Here is a 19,857-nt window from a genome sequence, read left to right as displayed (position 1 = left end):
TGCCTGTTTCAATATTTGATATGTACCACCTCACCGGTGTGCTAATAACAGCTCTAAGACAGCTTAGTATTAAAATACAGCTATTGTAATATACTTTTTATTACGTTAGCACCACTGAAGTTTATATTCTTGCTAAAGCATGATGCAATCTTATGGTGTGTTTTGTTAAACACTTTCCTCACATCATATTAAAGGGGATTGAAGAATGTGGGTGGAGTTTGAAAAATTTTGTAGTGCCTTCAGAAGGAAACATCATGATTTTATCATATAATGTAATGTTTCTGACCAGGGGTGGCACCACTACTTCAAAAGTGGTGGGAAAAAATTTTATGCTAATAATAATATTTAATACTATAATAATAATATTTAATGAAATTCGAGCTATTAATGATATTTAAAGTAGATAGTAGAACAAGTAGAACATCCATCAAGCAAATATTCTTTACATCAGTTTTACTAAACAGTAAAGAACTCACAAGTTCTCAGTGTTTGCTCCTTTATACAATACTAGGGTTAACGCAGTTACATTCCACCTCTGTGGAAAATTATATTGCTCGAAATATTTAAAGAGACAGCATATTTTAAATGCATTAAATCCCACGACCAACAATAATAAATGAATGAGCTTTCACATACAATACTATGGTTGACAAAAGTTACATTCCTCTTCTATGGAACATTATATAACACATAAAATTGCATTAATCAAAATATCTCTTTTTGCAAATAGAAAATGTTAAAACTCCAACTCCATCAATAATAAAGCAACGTGCGTTTGTCTGTTTTGCTAAACATTTTTCCAGCAAGTCTTACTTACTCTATTTGGAGAATGTCATTTGAGGAATGTTCCTGTAATTGATTCAGAACACAGAACATGTCCATATGTCATTTAATGTATTGAAACATTAAAGATACTGATTCAACATTATTGAGTGCCAGTGAGCGCCAAAGCATGATTAACCCTTTATCGCTCATAGGAGATCCCCTTTAGGAGAAAAGTCCTTTCAATCAAATCAGACCTGTCTGTTAATGCCTGAAGCGCGGGGTCACCGTCCCAGTAGTTTGAAAAGTGCCGGGTCAAATGCCAGCTCGCCCCCGGTGCTCCAGCGGCTCTGGTCCGAAACCATATTATTTATTTACAGTAAGGTAAATAGCCACCATTTTAAAACGAGGCTGAATCCCAAATGGCTTCCTGTTCACTGTATACCGTATGCTCACTACACAGGGGATTAAATAATGTATGTAAAGAAAATGACTACTGGATTGTAACATCTTCTAACAAATCATGCACACATCCTTCCCGCTGTTTTTAACAAAAAATCAAAAGTATTGGCGTCCCTCCAGCTTTGTTTGGGTTACTTGCCACCATTAAAACAAACTCTACTGCAAGCACAAATTCCCCAACCACAAACTCCAAATGGCTTCCTATGCACTATATTCGCTCACTACATAGGGCATTACACAATAAATGTAGTGTACTATACACCTAATAGAACACCATTTAGAGACTTTTTATTGTATTTTATTTTTAACATGTCCTGGCCATGTCTGCACACAATATTCTTTGTTTTTTTTGTTGCTAAGATTAAAAGTATTGGCACCCTCGGTGTTGTTTTGTTAGTTGCCTCCACAAACTCTCATGCGCGACTGCAAATGCCCAAATGGCTTCTTATTCACTCCATAGGCTCACTACATAGGGTTTTACATAATATATACATACATATATATATATATATTACATATATAATATTGTATACAGTAGATGTCTGAGTTGAGATTCATCCACAGAAAATGAGGGATGCCTTGCATTTGTATTGGATTTTAATGTCCCATGACAAAGTCTGTGCACATCAATCTCTCCAATTTACACAAAGAATAGTGAACAGTAACAAAGACTATTTAAACAAATATTGACACCCTCCGGTGTTGTTTGGGTTGCTTGTCCACAGACTCGCATTCTCAACTATAAATGCCCCAAATGGCTTCCTCTTCACTATATACGCTCACTACTTAGGGTACTATTCAATATATGTAGTGTACTATACATCCTATTGAAAACCATCTGAGACTTTTTGTTGTATTTTGGTCTGCATACAACATTCTCTCAGTTTTTTTTTTTAACTAAAATCAAAGGTATTGGTACCGATTTGGCTTTGTTTTGGGTTACTTGCTACCATTGAAACAAACTCTGTGTCTTATGATTATTTGCAAATGGCCCAAATGGCTTCCTATTTACTATATGCGCTCACTACAGAGTGTGTTACCTAATGTACGTAGCGCATTATTTGTCTGAGATTCAATCAAAGAAAATGAGAGACTTTTTTATAGGTCTTCACACAACCTTCTCTCTCTCTCTCTCTCTCTCTCTCTGTCTCTCTCTTGCTAAGATTAGAAGTACTGGCACCCTTTGGCTTTGTTTGGGTTGCTTGCTCACAGGGTTAAAACAAAATCTTTGTCTTGTGTTCAGCTATAAATTCCATTTTTGCCCCAAATGTTATGTGAAAGAAAATCAATTCACAAATATGGAGTAGTATTTTACTAATCATGCCCCATCCCCAGTCTTCTCCACACAACCTGCAGAGAAACTTTCACACGATATGTGATGAGAAAAAACACAGCGACTCGATCAGCGTATGGGTAGCTGTTGATTTGTATTACTAACTGTACTGTGTCGTGTCTGATATACAATGAGTTTAAAGATTAAAGGTCTCTGTTAGTCATGAATACAACACAGATGTGGAAAATGAACTGTACTAACTCACTCTTTCCTTCTCTTTCATTTTCCCTCTCTCTTCATTGATGACATGAGTGTCCATGTTTTTTTCTCTCCACCCTCAATCTGTGCCTCCCACTTATCATGGATTAGGATGGCGTGAACAAAGCACGGGCTGGCGCGTGTGTATACGTGTGTGTATGTGGTGCAGTGAGTGGAGTGGGGTGCCAGACTCCCACTTGTGCGTTGTTCTCAGTGAACCCCAATTTGCAGGGCATTAATGAGAGCACCTGCTCGGCGAGGGCGGCCTGTGGCAGCAGTGCGCATTGTGTATCGGTGCCTGGCCCACGCCATGACTTTTTTGTTTCACCACTTGAATCATCAGAGTCATTTGAAATCAATTTAACAACTGTGCCTGAGACTGATTTGAGTATGGAAATGTGTCGTGGTGAAAGTAAGGAGGGGGCTGAAACGAGGTAGGGTTAAACCTCACTGGTGAAAATGAGCGTGCTGTACAGCGTTAACCAGAGCAGAATCCTTCATTTCCGGATGATACACAGAAACAAAAGTGGGAAATGAAGAGCTGAAACAAATGTACAGAAAGAGACTAGTGTAGCATTGATGGAAGCTCATAATCAGAAAAAAATGAGAGAGAGGATAGACACAAAAGAACAAAAGAAAACAACAAAAAAAACAGTAAGTGCATTTTCAGGAGATGCTACTTGTCATACAACAGTGGCAGATAGCACTCAGAGAAGAAAAATGAATAACTGCATAAAAGCCCCTAAAAAAATGAAAGAAAACCTTGCAGGAAATAGAGAGTGAGATAGCAAAAAAAAAAAAAGGGCGGGGGGTGGGGGGTGGGGGGGTTGTAGAGGGGGTAGAAGGGGTAGAGCCGCCTCGCCTCGAGTCGTCAGCAGAAGCCTTTCATTGTCCGGACACAAGGGACGGTCACAAAGGCACAGGAAAGATTCAATTAAGTATCATATGCACTGTCCTCATCGCCATGGTAACGGAAGAGCAGAAAATATTAATCAAGCCTTCACCTGAGAGAATAGGAAAAGAAAGAAAGAAAGAAAGAAAGAAAGATGGACATACATCCAGGAGTCGGTGGAATTTAATGAAAGAGGAAGCTTCTGTTCTTCAACATCTCTCTCTCTCCCTCTTCCTCTCTCTCTCTCACTCTCTCTCTTTCTCGTGATTTTTTTCCATGTATTTATCTTGCTTTGAGCTGATAGAGATGCTCAGCCTACTTGACCCTGAAATAAACAAACTCGTCTCTCTGACAATGACCTGGTTACTACTTGCCAGGAATTTCTGCTTTCTAACTATTGCAGGCTTGAATTATGAAGTGCATAGGATTAACACTTCATATGTATCCTGTATTCATAACACATAACGGATGCATTTATTGTGAGTAATATGTTATTGTTTCTATAGTAACAGCTCATTCACGGTCACTTGCTTTGGCAGACGCAACTCATTGGCAGACACTCCACATAAAGCATGTGTGTAATTGGAGATATGGTGAACTTTTCTGTGATCAGTCGTTTATTTGAAGTTTATGGAAGGAGTCTCCAGTGTCAGTGCTTTGTAACAGTCAGAGGTAAAGCTCGTTTTCAGGACAGAGGATTTTACTCTTTGCGGTTTCTTAACTTTGAAAGAGAGAAAAAGGAGGCTGGTGACGGAACGGCTGTTTATAACCGTTATCATAAGCGAGAACTTACTTGTTTCACAGATGTTCCATAATATTAAATGTAATTATAAATGGATAAATAATATGTCATTCTTTAATGAATAAAAACACCTAAGAACACCTTCATGTTGAACTTCACGTTTTTTTTTATCTTTTTTTTTTACATGGCCAAAAAACTTTAAGCAGCTTTACCTCTGAGTGTTACAAAGCACTGACGCTGGAGACTCCTTCCATAAATGTTAAATTCTCCTTACAGAAAACTTCACATTTTTATTACGTTTATTTTCTGATGTAGTTTATGTGTTGCATGTGCCTGTGCCAATATAAACCTGTGATTTACTGCTCTTATAGAATATTATTCAACACCTTCTGACCAATCAGAATCCAGAATTCAGCAATGTTCACAGATATAATAACGTGTTATATAACCCAAGAGCAAGAACTCATGGACTCAAGTATCAAGTATTATAGCATATTCTATATCCTGTGTATGCTATATGACATGCTATAACAACAAGATTCATACAGAATTTATAGAAAGTGTTATCCTGATATAAAAACGTAATTCATTCTCAACTCGAGCAGCACATCGGCATCGCATAACTTCATCCGCACGCCACTAACGCGCGGACGCAGGTGCAGAAATTTCCAGGCGTGTGCCGTGGTGTGATGCTGTGGTTCGGTAAATAGTGTTGCATTGCATTTGAAATCCCCGAGGCTTCTTCCTTTCTCATCTGCCTACAATAACTTTTTTTCATCTCCCTTCAAAACCATGCGCTGATGCGATCTGTAAAGAGATCGCATCTCCTCTTCCTCATGCACCGCTGCATTCATTAGCCACACACCATTCGCAAAAAAAAAAAAAAAAAAACACGTAAATGAACTGTTTTCATCCCTCTACATGTCTGTTTTTACACTATTTTTTTTTTCAGGAAGAGGCACATTCATGTGATTCAGATAGATAGAGAGAGAATGATCGAGAGAGAAAGAGAGAGAGAAGATCCTCGCCTTCGTATTGTTCCAGACTTGAAAAAATTATGACAATCGTTTTCAATCATCCTCAGCTGTGCCGCTGCTTTGGCGCATTTGGCTGCGTGGCGCTGAGGAGGGGAAAAGTTGAGCATTGTTCTGTTTGATGAAACTGTGGAGTGTTTGCTCGCTGTCTGCAGGGACCGTCTTGAAAACAAGCTATCTGAAAACTCCCCCCCGCTGAGCGAAATGTTAAATAAACAAAGGCACGGATAAACAAAATCCCTCCATTTTAATGTCACCGAGAAGAAAGCCTACGTTTTAATGCTACGATTGCGGCAGGGAGCGATGCCGGGGCCCGGGCGCAATTTTTTCTCTATAAACTTTACCTTTATCTCCCAGGCGCTGGGATTATAATTGCTGGAGGTAATTATTGCGGTTATGAAGAAAATACCTTAGGCTAAAGGACAAGGCTAAAAATGAAAAGGTGAAAAATGTTTAGAAACGCTATAGGCTAAGAGGGGAATGTGTTGCGGAATGCCTGGGAGTGATTTGTCTTTCTTTCGTACATGGCGAGCGTGTCGCTAATCCGTGCAACCTATTCAAGGCAAATTCTTTGCTCTTAATACTTTTCGAGATTTGTGATTTGTGCACTTGAGCACTACAAAAAGAGTTTGTTGATATTCATCTACAAAAGACCATACATGAAACATTTGTGGAAGGAAACAAAAAAAAATCACTAGCATAAACGTGGTCATCGATCAAAGAAAGAAAGAAAATGAGACACAGGTGAGGCAGGAAGACGGAGAGATAGAGAGCAACGGCAGGAAATTAAACACTTTCTCCAGTAGAACTACTCAGCTGTTATCACAAATATACGGCCAGTAAGGTTTTTTTTTTTTTCGTGCTGTACTCTGTATTAGATTTGAAATTCGAATACACACCGTGAGGTTTATTTCACAAGCTTAATTTCAGTAAGTGAAGTGATTGCAATAGATTAGTTTAAAAAATTCTGAGAATACTCAAGCATCTTGAATGATTCTTTATTGAAATCCTTAAAGATTCTAGGCAGAACCATGTGAAGGTGGTTTTTCTTTCACCAGAGGTTCCACATTGAAGCTGTTTAGAACGCTAAATCAAAGAAACATCTGAAGAACTTCTGAGGAACCATCGGTTCTAGCACTGCAATTAATTAGTGGGCCTCATTTTTCAAAGTGGATACAAATAAAATTATTTGTAAATCATTTGCAGGAGCCTTTACTCAAGAAATTCAAGAAAATCCAGTCATTTCGGAAAAATGTTCGTAATCTGTGAGAGATCCTCAGCTGTGAGAGCCTCGATTGATTGACTTCAAATCATATAATTGTTAATGAGTTATATAGGGAAGTTTTTACACACCAATTTACTCGAAAGAAAGGGACCCAAAACAACCCCATAAATTAAGACAAATAAAACTAGTTATTCAATTAAGACAAAAGTAATGGTGCTCTATAAAAGTCGGAAAGGCAATGGCTGAGCTGCATTACTGGAAGATTTAGCACGTGCCGTTTCACTGTTTAGTTGCCATTTTGTCGTTTTCAGCTATCTGTGAGATTTGCCTTTTATGGAGTATTGTAGGCGTGGCTAAATGTAAATCAGCTGTGCCGTGAATGTGTTCACGTTTATTAACATGCACACGTAATTACGAAGAAAATCAGGGAAATTTTTCTAAATCTGGTGGTAAATTTTTAGTTCAGTTTGGCCACGCAAACATTTACACACCACTTTACTATAAGACTGATAAATGCTGCAAGGTGAAAGTTCATCGACTCACTTTGGAGTAATTGGAGTAATCGTGCTAATAAAGACAACCCGGCTGATCTGCATTTCATGCTAAATCCTCCCGGATTGATTGATCTATCCCTCGCATCTTCTCATGATTGATTGATCGATCACTGGTTTTCCGTCATCTATCTACTCACTCGCGATTGCTAAAGGTACATATCAACTTCCAAGCCATATCAAATCCTAAACATTTTAACTGTGAACTAAATGCATCTTGCAAAATCTAGTATTCAGTGTAGCTCAGATGAACATCTGAGGCCATCTGGGTCTTAGTGGGTCTTAGTGAAAGAAAAAACAAACAAAAAAAAAACAGACCATTGATTTTTAATGTATTAAATTAGTACATAACCTAGTGAAAGTGTACAGCTAGGTACAGTTAGGTTTTTCCCTCCGAGGTAACACTAAAAGTTTTATGTAGAGCCTATCTTTCATGAAGAAACCTTTGAGGAAGTGTAAGTAATTAAGAAGTACTAAAACACTTGCGTGCCATTATAGGAAATTAATCAACAGTGTGCTAGTTTGATGCAGCCCCTCACAATTACTATCACCAACCCAAAGTTGATTAATTTCCTGTAATAGCACGTCCTGAAGTGTTTTATTCTTCTTATTCCACAGCATATTGCCAATGATTACAATTTTGTATTTAATAAAGAATGTCACGTCATACTTTTTATCCATTTAATGTTATGCAACGTGCATAAAACAAGTTAGTTCCTGTAATGTTATAGCAGCTACACATAGTCGTTCCCTCACATTCTCTTGAAGTTAGTAAGACAAATGTTGCTTGTCACATGACAGAGAAACCGTAAAGTCCTCCATCCTGAAGACCTTCTCGTAGTGGAAGACATTGCAGCTATACTTCTGACTATTACAAAGTGCTGACACTGGAGACTCCTTCCACCACGTTCTCCCTTACTGGTTCTAACAATTTGTTATTCAACAATGACGACTCTGGATGCAAATCCGTCATTCTAAATCATTCGTTTACACTTTCGTGAGTGAACTTAACAATCTGACAACGCACAGCTGGCCCAGAAACAGGCGCGCAGTCAATTGTGCAATTACTTCTGAAGTCCCTGAAGTGGGAGGAACCAGTGATTCCTGTGATCCTTGTAAAAAATTGCGATACGATCCAATTTATCACTGATCCTGTGTAAGAGGAACTTTGTGGAGTACTCTTGATAGGGTAACTGTGTATGGATGGGGTCCAGGCCGCCGGGTGGAGGTTAGGAGAGTTGAGAAGAGAAGTGAAGAGAGGGCCTCAATGTGGAGGCAGTGGTATAAATTGGCTGCCCTGACCGTGGCCACTTCCAGAAACAATTTAATTCCCCAGCTCCTACCATCTCCAGCTGATCTCCCCCTGCAAGGTCATTAAGCCCGCCCCAGAAGGTCACATGATTAATGAGTGACAGAGCCCCTGAGCAGTAACATATATGAGTGTACCTCGAAGTCATTAGACAGCGCGGTCGGGAGAAAATGAATGGCCGGGGACGGCCTGCCCCTCACGGAGGACCCCTAGAGCCTCATCATGGAGAGCAGAACATAGGTGCTAACACACACACATATAGAGAAATATATTTCACTGTCAGGTCCGGCTCAAAAATATCCTCTGAATTAATTAAGGTGGCAAGGGATTGCTTGTGCATTTCACGTTTCCGTGTTGCGGCCATGACTACATAGCCATCAGCGAGCACTCGCCATTACGACGAGCAATCTGTGAGAGGAAATGAAAGAACGGAGGAGCACGCAGGAGTTTTATTAGATGAAGAACAAAACCAAGACATTACAGATACTCGGATCTCGTCGCTTAATTGATGCCGGCTGTGTCGATTCACTCATCCCGCTTCTTAGGCCACGGCTGTGCTCGTAAACACTCATTATTCGCCAAATCAATACCGCTCAAATGACTCGCGATATGATTTCGAGATCAAATCATCAATGCTATCATGAAGCGAAGGTTCACAACCAGTCAAAAAATATGCAAATGTGCTCTCTGGGGTGCGCTGGTTTAATAAAGGCATGGAAGAGATCATTTGGGGTTGATAGGAAACAGATCATTAGCCGTCATCATGTGAAAAGAAATTCACCCTTTAACACCCCATTTTGAGACGCTCTCTATATCCTGTCTCTCTGTCTATATATCTATCTACAGTATATATATACAGGATGCAGACATGAAGGCTAGCATCTCAAAATGGAGTGTTAAGGAACGGCCTGGGGGAACACACATGCGCACATACACACACACAAACACACAAATCCTTATTTCACACTTATTTAGGGGCGAAGGATGAACAAGGAGGAAAGGAGTGAAGAAAGAATCACACAGGAGGGGTTTCCACTTTTCTAGCCGTGTATCAGGAATCGGAAACCAAATCTTGACTTTTTCTCGCGCCTTCTGTGAAAAATCCTCACACACTCTACGCATTTCGCTTCTGGTTTAGAGTGAAACAAACAAATGGAGAGCTTTTGCTTCTCAGTAAATCTCTTTGGAGTAATTTATCTTTGTGTAGAAATTCCATCCTATACACAAGGCACAAAAGTACATCTGGGTAAGTGAATGGTTAAAAAATGGGTAATTATTTTGGTGATGCAAAAAAAAAAATAAATAAATTCTGGAAACCTCTGACAGGTTTTATGTATTATTATTTAATTGTAAAATTATTTGCTAAAATCCATTAGCACTTTAAATGCTTTTTTTGGTCATACATTCATGTCAGTATACATGCTATGGTATCTGGTACTAAGGTGTTAGCAGCAGATCCTTTAAGTCCTGTAAGTGGCTCGGACTTGTTTGTCCAGCACGTCCCACAGATGCTCGATCGGATTGAGATCTGGAGAATTTGGAGACCAAGTCAACACCTTGAACTCTTTGTCATTTTCCTCAAACCATTCCTGAACAATTTTTGCAGTGTGGCAGGGTGCATTATCCTGCTGAAAGTGGCCCCTGCCATTAGAGAATACCGTTGTCATGAAGGGGTGTACTTGGTCTGCAACAATGTTTAGGTAGGTGGTACATGTCAAAGTAACATTCACATGAATGCCAGGATCTGAGGTTTCCCAGCAGAACATTGCCCAGAGCATCACACTGCCTCCGCTGGCTTGGAATCTTCCCATAGTGCATCCTGGTGCCATCTATTCCCCAGGTATGTGACGCACACACACCCGACCGTCCACATGATGTTAAAGAAAACATGATTCATCAGACCAGGCCACCTTCTTCCACTGCTCCATGGTCCAGTTCTGATGCTCATGTGCCTTTTGTAGGTGCTTTCAGCAGTGGTCAGGAGTCAGCATGTGCACTCTGACCAGTCTGCAGCTACGCAGCCCCACACGCAGCAAGCTGCAATGCACTGTGTGTTCTGAAACCTTTCTATCATCACCAGCATTAACTTTTTCAGCAGTTTGTGCTACTAGCCGGGCTAGCCTTCAATCCCCACGCGCATCAGTGAGCCTTGAGCACCCATGATCCTGTCGCCGGTTGTCCTTCCTTGGACCAATTTTGGTAGGTACTAACCGCCGCATACACCCCACAAGACCTGCCGTTTTGGAGTCTGACCCAGTCGTCTAGCCATCACAATTCGGCCCTTGCCAAAGTCGCTCAGATCCTAACGCTTGCCCATTTTTCCTGCTTCCAACACATCGACTTCGAGAACTGACTGTTCACTTGCTGCCTAATATATTCCACCCCTTGACATTTGCCATTGCAATGAGATAATCAACTTTATTCCATGTTTATGGTTCTTATTTTCATGTCTTTGATTGTTCTGTTTGCACTTTATGTAATATTTCATCTGCACTATTGTATCCACCTTCACCTCCATTCTGTGACATTTATATAAAATAATATATATTATAAATATATATAGAATTGTAAAATGATTTCCAGTATGCAATCACATACACATATTTAATGTTTTTTTTAAACATTTTTATCTTGTGTTTAAACAGAAAAAAACAATTTAAATATTGTTTTGCCAATAAAAAAAATAATCTAAGTGTACTGTTCGATATTCACTATTCGAAAAAGATTTTTCTTTTTGTTCCACATGTGGAAAACCTTAATATTCTATGTAGAACCATACCCAGGAAGGTTCCCTTACAGAAAAGGTTCCCTTTATGAAACGGGAACCATTAAACATCCCTTGAGGAACCTTTTTTTTTAAGGAGTGGAGTTCTAGGAGGGACTGTAAACAACTGTTGCCAAGGTTGTTTTTGGTCACAGTGGAATTTATAATAGTCGAAAAAAGTTAAACTTTTCAGAGAAGCACCGAGTGATGTCAAGCGCTATTTTTTAACCTCTCGACCAATCAGGTTGCAAGCTGGTCAGACGAGTGAGAGAAACAAACATGGAGGACGACGTGCTGCTGAAAAAATGTGAATATGACGAGATTTATGACATGTTGAATGGAAAATATTTCATCGCCAATATTCCAACGTAACTAAAAATAAAAGGATGTGAATGTTTGGAAAATTGACCAAGACGTGATGTGACGTCTCACTTTATACAATCAAGTCACACAAGCAGCTCAAAGTCTTTTGATTTTCTGCCTCTGAAGCTACAGCACAGAAAAACAGCCTCCTCATCACCAGAGTTACAGCATCTGCATTACTGAGAAGAATAAATCTAATCGAGAGAGCAAGCTAGTTTAGTTAGTTAGCTAGACACTAGCTAGGATGCGTAAGAGCGTTGCTACAGTTACAGTGTGTTACGGTTACAGACTCGTGGGCCGTTTTTTTTTCTTCTTCTTTTTTGTTTTATTTTTATTTGAGCTCGCACTGTGCTCAGGCCAGCATCTTTTTGTTAAAATGAGTGTGAAAGCAGCCTTACACCGTCTTCACCGGGGAACCCTTAAAGACTCTGAGGGTTTTTCTGGTTTAGACAGGGGTCTAAGTAGAACTTCTTTAGGAAGGCTTTAAGAAATAAGAATGCATGGATTTAAAAAAAAAAACGGAAGAACACAGCTTACCATCTGCTGAATTTTAAATGCTGAATTATTCACAGCAGCAATCGATAAAACATGCACATTTTTATAAATATATACTGCAAGAATTTCTCATTAGGTTTAAAACAGTTCTGAGAAGGAATTTATTATATATTCTGTAGTTAGTGTCTTACCATCTACCTCATCGCTCCTTCTATCTCTCTGTCGCTTTCTCAGTATCTCTCTTTCTCTCTGTCTCTTTCTCTGTCTCATTGACTCTCTCTCTCTGTATCACTCACTCTTTCTGTCTGTCTCTCTTTCTGTCTCTCTCTGTCTCTGTCCATCTCTCTTTGTCTCTCTTTGTCTCTCTCTCTCTCTCTCTGTCTCTCTCTCTCTCTCTCTCTCTCTCTCTCTATGTCAGTATCAGACATCCCCCTGGAAATACAGACAAAATATGAAATAAAGACAAAACAAGGCTACAACGAAAAAATCTGAATGAAATCCATGCATGTGAAAATTAATGTGAAAAAAAAAAGAATCATGAAAACAAAAAGAAAAAAGAAAAAAATCCATGTGAATTGTGATTATTCACACGTGAAGGTCATGTGACTATCGTTGAAGCAGGAATCTGTCGATTGCATTGCATCAGACTGCATTACAAACCAAATGCCATGCTAAAGATCCAATGACACCTTGATACGCTTCATTTTCTTGTCTTTTCTGGCCTTTTAGAGCGTGTGTGTGTGTGTGTGTGTGTGTGTGAGTGTGTGTCAGAGAGAGAGAGAGAGAGAGAGAGAGAGAGGAAGTGGAGAGAGGTGGCCATGCTGAGAGAGGAAAATGGGCTAGAGGACATTTCACGCTCCTAGTGGCCGCTGAATTGAAATGACTGCGGCGTGGCATGATTTGAAGGTCAGGAGACACCAGATTATATTCCTGGTGCTGGAGACAGGAGAGGGGGATGAAGGGTGGAGGAATAAACAACCTCTCCTTCTCTCCTTTTTCCTTTCTTTCTTTTTCTTTCTTTTGCTCGCTCTCTCTCTCTCTCTCTCTCTCTCTCTCTCACTGATTGCAGGACAGGCTGAAAGGAAACACCGGAGAGCCAAATCGGCGGACGCCATTACTCTCAGACATTTCTTTCTATTTATTTATTTATTTATTTATTTATTTATTCATTCCTCCTCTGTGTGTCTACTATCCCGTCACGGTTTCTGTCAGCCCCAAAAATAAGGGAGATAAAGATAGAGAGATATGCATAGACAGAAAAAGAGAGACAGAGAGAGAAAGAGAGAGAGAGAGAGAGAGAGAGAAAGAGAGCATGTTTTACACAAATAATAACATCCGGCGCGTCCCGTTCCGATGGCGAGACTTAATAAAAAACAGAGCGGGATTGAATTATCATATTTTAACCGGATGTGTTTTCAGTTTGAATGCATGACTCTGCTGTACAAATGATCAAAACACTTTCTGTAGGGAAGCACAAGGCTTTTGCCATTTCTCTCTCTCTCTCTCTCTCTCTCTCTCTCTCTCTCTCTCTCTGTATTCTATCTCTCTAAATAAATTCAAGATAAACAAAAAGATAAGCGAAAATAGCGAAGAAAATAAAATCATTTCCCTCTTTAGTGACTAATGACAGAATGGATAAGCTGAGATGGGTGTAAACACACAAATCTTTGTCTCCACACACACACACACACACACACACACATGTGACAGAATATGATGATGATGAGATCAAGAGTGGCAGCATAGTCAACATAAACATTTCCTAAACATAAAAAATTATTATAAAATAATTAAAAATAATAAAGAATTCATTTGACATGATACATAATCTTAGATAATTGTTATTATGAGTCATAAACTACACAATAGTGTTATAACTAATAATAAAGCCTTTATAGTCAGTAAAATGGAGCAGGAAGTGGATCAAGGTGGCATAAAAATCTTGTGTAATTTTTTATTTTTTTTTATAATGCATTCATAAGCCATTATACACATATTTTATGCACATAGTTTTTAATTACTTATGAAAGTACACTACACTTTATAGCAACATTTATTATGCATCATGATTTCTTTAGCATATAGCGATGTAAGTAGTGATTGTGACGCAGTGCATTATAATGCATTATCATTAGACATTCTCAGAAATTCATCATTGAAAATTTCATTGGTTTAATAATTTTATTTACTGTTTAAAACTTTAAACAGCAACTTACTTATAGCTCACAAGTACAGTTTAAGGTATTATAATTAGGTTATAATGTCACACGTCACACGTCTGTCTACTTAAAAAATGGTAATACTGTCTATGAAGGCAATATGTATAAGGACTTTTGAATACATTAATGTTATAATGCATTCATAAGGCATTATACACATTGTTATAATAATTTATGAAAAGTCATTACAGTTTGTAGCATTGTTTATAGTGCATTTTCAAACCGTTAAAAAAACGCATTGTAAGTATAGCACATTTTATCTTGTCATAATGCATAATAAAGATAGCTATAAAATGTAAAGCAATGTTGTAAATAATCACAACAGTGTGTATAATTCCTTATGAATGCATTATAACATGATATGAACATATTCAAAGTTTATTATAGATATGACCTTCATAGAAAGTGTTACCAAAAGAATCAGGGAGGGTCGCAGTGGGTCTGTAACACGATGCACTATACATATTGCTGATATAATGTGTTATAAACACGACTTATAATGGATTCTGAAAATTAAAAAACCATAATGCATTATAACCATCAGTGTAAAGAATAATGCATGTTCATAAGTCATTATAACAATGTGTAAATACAATATAAATACAATATAAATATAATGTCATGTAATGTTGTGAATGCAGTTATAGGGCATTATACATATGGCCTTCATAGAAAGTGTTGCCACGACAACTCGTTTTTATTTTATTTTTCAAAAAAAAAAAAAAAACATTGATGTTTAAATGATTATGCTGAATATATAGATTTAAGGTTTTGGGTGAAATTCATTAACATAGCAATAAATTGGTTTTTTCTTCTTAAAGCAGTCTTTCTCTGTGTGAATCTGATTTGGGGGCGGAGCTGCGTATGGGTTTGTGATGTCACAACATCCATATAACCTCCACAGCTTTGCACCGATCACACCTTATACACAAATTATTACAAGATGTGGATATACAATGTGGTGCATACTACCTTAGCTACTGTTAGTGATTGACAGATAGTGGTTGTCATGGTAACGTTTACAAATCAGTGAAAAAATAAAGATGTAAGATGTTGTTGAGATACTGAAAACCCACTCTGTGACAAATTTGAGCTACTTTACTAGCTTTTAACTAGCGCCTAGCAAAGTTAGGGGGCGTTTCCTAATTTACATACTCATGTATATTCATATATTTCGGTATATTTTATGAACATAAAGCTGTAGAGATGATCCAAGACAATATATAGTACCATTTATTATTCGAGCCTGAATTTTTAAAACGATTTAGCATTGCTTGTTCTGTGGAACTTAAGTGCATTGTGTAGAAACGTTATCTGAAGGTTGCAGAAATGTTTTTTTTTGTAACTTTACAGCTGAATTCTTTTCAGATGTTACTCAATGTTATTATGATGTTAGAGGAAAACCTAAAATGACCACCTTTCCCTTTTCTGCTTCTTTCTACCTCTATTTTCATTGCTTTCTTCCTCACTGTTTTTCATTTCTTTCATCAGGAAAGGAACACGTGACGGAACACGTGACGTGTCTCGAAAATCCAGTCATTTTTATCATTTTTATTTCATGCTTGTGCAGTAAGGAGGTGTTGACCGAGACGGTGGGTATATCGAGATTGTTGTGTGTCTGTGCTGATTTCTGTAAACACACACACACACACACACACACACAGAAAAAAAAAACAGCATCCAATCCAAGCCCCTTCTCTCTTCAGTCCCTATCAGCATGCAACGAGACACCTGATAGGCTAAGAACAGCTGTCAATCATCTAGCTCAACCAATGAGGCGACTTTGAGCATCACAGCATCGCAGCACACAGAACACAAGCTCACTCCCACAAACACCGGCTTTACACACCTTACACACCAAGAATACAAGAGATAAAGGACACAACACATGTTTACACGTAAAAAGCAACGGATTAAATTGACATTAAATTAAATTAATTTTAGATATAATTAACATCAAAATTCAATTAATAGAGAACTAATTTTTCTAATTATGAAATGCAGAGTAGCACTGAACCAATGCACAGAAACACACACACACACACACATCAAGCAGAAGAAATGAAGAATTAAAATGAAATGAAAATAAAACAATCATTTAATTTAATAACAATTGTCTTTTTTAATAGACTCTCGTTAGGAATTTTATGTCTAAATTTAAAATAAAAATATATAAAACTTCTTACATAAGTAAAATTTAATTATTCTCCATTATTGTCAGATAATTAAACCGAATTAGATAATTAAAAATTAATCTTTTAAAATGAATTTATAATTGAATTACAGAAATGAAAAATTACATAATATTAATCAAATTACAGTATATTAATTCATTTTAGAATAGCAGAGATGACACCCAAATGATCAAATATGCTAAAGTGATGTAAAATCATAAAAGACATTATAATTACAATGAAATTATTTATTATTTTTCCAGAGAAATGTCTGTGAAAAGGTGCATCGTATACGATATGAGTATATACAGCAACGGGTGAAATATAGTGTAGTGTAAATATAATAGGATAATAATAAAATAGTACTAAAATAGTAACAGGAGCTGTGTGTACAATTTTCTCTCTCTCTCTCTCTCTCTCTCTCTCTCTCGTGCATCCTAGCTGCATCCTAGAGGCCCTTGAGAGAACGTTCCAGATGCAGGACACATTTAAATCCGGCGTTCCCGGCGTTCCCCTTCCGTCTCACCTCTACGCATCCCACTCAATCCCACGCCTTCATGAACAGCTGCTCGTGTTAAACCTTTAAATCTGCCATTAATCCTGGATTCAAGAAGCAGAGCTGAGCTTCGGACACGTTATCAGCAAAAACGCCACAAATCTCCCTGTTTTCTACAGTACAGGCACAAAACTGACCTCCTGACACACACACACACACACACACACACACACACACACACACACACACACACACACACACATGGGGAAGAGAAATATGGAAAAAAAAAAAAAACTTTGCTAAAAGCCTGTTAAGTCTTTCCAATAATCCAGGGTCATTGTACCCAAAATAATTCATACGCATAGATATTATATAGAAATGACATCACTCTTAGGTAACGGTTCGATCAGAAAAGCATGCAGGAAAAAAATATACAATTTGTTATAAAATCTATTCATTAATATCTATTATTTATTCATTATTAGCTGTTTTTTCAAATATATTTATTATATAAAGCATTTATTTTATATTATTTAACATTTTTCTGCTGTGTATTTCCATTATTTTCATATTATTTTAAAATATGCTCATTATAAACTTATTGTTTATGATTTTGTTTATTATTTCTTCATTACTTCTTATATTTACATATTTTAAACATATTCATTACAATCCTTATTGTTTGATTTTATTTAGTTGGATCATTTATTATTTTTCAGTCTTATTTTCAGTATTTATGATGTTATGATTTTATTTTTATTTTATTTTTCTGATTTTGTTCTTATTTATTAATATTATTTTTTATGTTTTTTTAATCCTTTTTGTCCACAAATATTATATTCTATATTATTTAAACATTTAACCATTGTGTGTGTTTTGATTTTATTTTTCATATTACAAAGATACTGTACTAACTGTATGTTATCTGTGTGTGTGTGTGTGTGTGTGTGTGTGTGTATGATCACAGACCACTGACCACACACACACACACACACACACACACCCCAAACACACACACACACAGGATGGGGTCCAGGCCTGGGGGGTTTGCAGTATGGGGTAGTCAGGGTGAGGGGGTAATGGTCTGTGCTCTGATAAATCTCACTGCACAGTAAGGAACCTGAATTATTATCTGAGATACAACAAATGACAAAAACATATACACTACACACACACACACACACACACTAAAGCATGTCATTACATGTATGCATATACGAATAAGACTCCAAATCATCCGGAGTACAGAAATAAAAAAAGTCTCATCTAGTCAGTTTGGTTGCTGTCTCAGTGCGTGTGTGTGTGTGTGTGTGTGTGTGTGTGTGTGTGTGTGTAAGCGTGTGTGTAAGCGTGTATGAATTGTCTCTTGTATTTCTGTACACGCTGTAGATGCACCACAGCACACCCTGTGGTCTGGAAGCTCAACATTTCACTCCATCCTGAAGAATCACTAAAATGTTGCATATTATAAAAAAATTATATTTAATATATAAATGTGTATAGAACATATTGTTTAGCATCCATAGCATAATCATAATTTACATTATCTAACGTTTTCCTACATTAGTTAACATTAACATTAACATACATTCGCACATCATTAACATCAGCATGAACAGCATGAACTAGGAGTAACGCAAACACGGCAATTAACTCACAATTTAAATAATTATAATATCTATTAAATATTTACATCATCCATGACTGAGAATAAATCCACATAGATAAGTATTAATTCAATTACAGCATGTTGCTAAATGTTGGTAATGAACTGATACGATATGTTCAAACTCATCATTGAGCCATTAATTATAAATGTCTAAAAAAAAATGTAAATATTCATATAAAGCAGTTCCTGTTGGTGGCTGTGGAATTGTTTTCACACATAAAGTGGAATAAATACGACTAAATGAAATGGAACGGAATATTTTTTTAAAATTTAGATAACATTTAAATAAATCTTACTTAATACACATGGTAATTAATTTATAAACATAACGTAAAAATTTCGATTTTAATATTTAAAAAATGATAATTAAAGAAACTGACATGAAGCGTCATCTGTGTTTTCGATTATTATATTCATGACTCTAGTACACTCACAGGCAGTGTGTTATTGTGTTATACCTTTCACAGTGTGTGTATAAGTGTGTGTGAGTGTGTGTGTAAGTCCAGCTGCTGCTTATTTCACCATTGTGGCTCAAATGGGCTCCAGAACTGGAATAAATCACTGTCGAGGCAGAAACACGGCGGCGGCCATGATGGATAGCTAAAACGCTCGGGTTGATATCTTTAGCGTTGCTGACAATTTGGCCAGTCCCGGGTTTTCCAGTTTTGTGCTCCACGCATGAGCGCGTGTGTGGTGTCCGACGTCCGAACACTGACACACACACACACACACACACACACACACACACACGATACACACACTGAATCTAAACCTAAACCCGGGGAAGCCACACTTGGACGTGACGCTTGGGCGATGTGGCAGAAATGTCATAACGTATCAAAAATATTCTCAAAAATCACAAAAGTGACGCACAAACAGCAGAGATAAATAGCAGTGATTAAACAGCAGCAGTGATAAAAAAAAATTCATGGTGCTTTTTATTGAATATACATAAAAAACTAGAAATCTAGATTCTAAACTAGATTTTAAAAAAAGTTTAAAAATAAATAGAATCCGTTAGAATCTGTCTGTGTTGTAGATAAAAACGATAAAAACGATACCTGCACTATCTCAGTAGAGCGTACTGTAACAATTTATCGTGATTTAGTTATTGTATCGTCGTATCACTGAGCTGTAAGAATTCAGAAATATTTCAATATTTAAGAATA

General features: G+C 37.4%; 1 protein-coding gene across 5 annotated transcripts in view; it reads right to left on the bottom strand.

Moving 5' to 3' along the window:
- The window catches only part of zfhx3b (zinc finger homeobox 3b), a 376,578-nt gene that overhangs the window by 238,909 nt on the left and 117,812 nt on the right, over window positions 1-19,857 (bottom strand). The window lies entirely within an intron of this gene.

Source organism: Pangasianodon hypophthalmus, chromosome 11, assembly GCF_027358585.1.
Source record: "Pangasianodon hypophthalmus isolate fPanHyp1 chromosome 11, fPanHyp1.pri, whole genome shotgun sequence".
NCBI lineage: Eukaryota > Metazoa > Chordata > Actinopteri > Siluriformes > Pangasiidae > Pangasianodon > Pangasianodon hypophthalmus.
The sequence above is the reverse complement of the archived record's forward strand: the minus strand, read 5'-3'. Positions and strand labels throughout refer to the sequence as shown.